The 2,173-nt window shown below is 44.2% G+C and overlaps 1 long non-coding RNA gene across 3 annotated transcripts in view; it reads right to left on the bottom strand.

Annotated features, from left to right (window-relative positions):
- Positions 1–2,173, bottom strand: part of LOC123522341 — an 83,191-nt gene that overhangs the window by 72,726 nt on the left and 8,292 nt on the right. For all 3 annotated transcript variants that reach the window (XR_006680610.1, XR_006680609.1, XR_006680611.1), the window contains exon 2: positions 1,332–1,409. This is a non-coding gene — a long non-coding RNA (uncharacterized LOC123522341). The remainder of the gene's footprint in view (positions 1–1,331; positions 1,410–2,173) is intronic.

Raw genomic sequence — 2,173 nt, 5'->3', positions numbered from 1 at the left:
GTGGGGGAGGTCCACTTTGTCCTACAGGGTCACTGTGAGTGGGAATTGTGCTAGATAGCACACGACAACAATAACAACAGTCCGGCTTTAAAAATGGCAGAAAAGAGAGAATGCTTTTCAGTTGCCTAGAACAGAGAGAAAGCCAACTTTTCAAAGTACTCCTTTTAGGGGGTAAACAGACATTGACGTGTCATGTACATCACTTGTCATGGTGAGTCCTTGTTAAAACTGGTAACAAGAAGCATCAGTGCTAGAGTTATGGATTAAAGACCCAGAGAGGCAATCCAGGTATTTCCTCAAATTCCAATTTGCCTGTGGCATCATTTAGAACCCTGGTTACAACGTCTGTGCTGCTTCAGACCACTGCTGCCTACCAGACGGAGTTAGACCCACTCACTATGCCAAAACCCTGTCATGAATTAGCAAGTTCCTTTTCTGTCTCAAGAATTGTACATATCCTGTTGTGTTAGTCTGGGATGACAGAGAAACAAATTCATAGACTCTCATATGTGTATAAGAAAGAGCTTTATATAAAGAGTAATTGTATATTAAGAAAACATCCCAGCCCAGTCCAGATCAAGTCCATAAGTCTGATATTAGCCCACGTGTCCAATACCAGTCTAAAAATTCCTCTTCAGACTCATGAAACACATGCAATGACGTTGAAGGCAGGAAGATCATAGGCCAGTGGGTGGAAAGTCTTGCGGATCCAGTGGTAGTGGCAGCATCTCAACACTGGTGTGGGTCTCCACATGGCTCCTCCAGCTCCCAGGGCTCTGGATCCATCAGCATAGTTCCATGTGGCTTGTCAATAGGAATGTCAAGTAGAGAGAGACTGTGTTCCACCTCCAGGTAGGAAGACAGGAGTTCCCAGAATCCTCAGGAGAAGGCCATGCCCACACAGAGACCTCATTAGCTATGACCTGATTGACAACCTAGACTCCACCCCTTCACTAAAGTTGACAGATTATGTAATTGCAGCACCCATAGTACTGATGATTTGTTTTCTCATTTGGTTGGCATTCCACTGAATGTTTTTCCAGTCATTTTTAAATGGCAAAAGGAGGAAGAAATGGATGGACTGATGGTTGGGTGGAGGAAGGGAGGGAGGGAGGAAACAGCTGAAGAAAGGGGAGGGCCAGCTGCCAGCAGAACAGTCATGAACGAGTCTGGGGGTCAGTGCTCCTCTTTCATGGCACAATGTGGAAGAACACTTCCCGGTCTAATTGATATGGGACACGGTAGGGTGGCATGCTTTGGGTTTTGATGATGAGCAAGACTTAGGTGTAACACTGCTAAGCAGAAGCCTTTCAGACGAATTCAAGACTTACCTGGTTTCCTCCCTTTCTTGTAACACAGACATTGACATTTCTCCAGATGGTAAAGGCTCCATCGGCCTCACTCAAACCCTGTAAGACAAGACAGGCAGCAACATCTTTATCCAACCCATGGAAAACATGTAGCAGGAGCCAGAAACACTGTTTCTGTATACAATTGAGATTTTACAGAACCTAATCCATCCTAAAGGAATCCCAGTGGCTTTGTCAGGTAAGTGTTGGACAGTTAACTGCAAGATCACCAGTTCAAACCTACCAGCTGCTCTGCGGCAGAGAGATGAGGCTACCTGCTCCTATAAAGATGGCAGTGGATGGGTGGTTACTCCATTTTACCAGAATGGTGGAAGAGAAAGAAAGAAAAAAACAAAAAACATCTCCATAGCAGTAGTTACCATAAAGGTCAAAGTCAGAAGCAAATCAAGGTGGAAACTAGAGAGATGGTAAAGAGGATATAAAGTACTAGGGGAAAAAATGGAATCTAGAAATTCAAACATCGAGCAATCAATATCAGGAGACCAATAACATCTATAGGACACAGAGAAACATAAATCCCAGGGAGTATTGCTTTTGAAACTAGGGAGGCTATTTTAACCTCCCCCCCACACACCCCTTCACAAATCTTGACGGAGATCATAGTACAGATTGTAGGTCTATTTCAGCAATGCGGGGCCCAAACAGAGGAAAGATGAGATGGATCACACAGGTCCAGGCAGTACTTTATTCGGTTGCTAACCAACTAGAAGACACCCAACAACAAGAGCATTTCAGCATTCTTCCAGGATGACTTCTCTTAGTGCTCAATATCATTTTTAAGGGATTCCTCTAGGAAAATCTGA

This window comes from Echinops telfairi, unplaced genomic scaffold, assembly GCF_000313985.2.
Source record: "Echinops telfairi isolate 266 unplaced genomic scaffold, ASM31398v2 ScPeMD7_5868;HRSCAF=6743_0, whole genome shotgun sequence".
Classification (NCBI taxonomy): Eukaryota; Metazoa; Chordata; class Mammalia; order Afrosoricida; family Tenrecidae; genus Echinops; species Echinops telfairi.
This window is presented reverse-complemented; position numbering and strand designations above follow the sequence as displayed.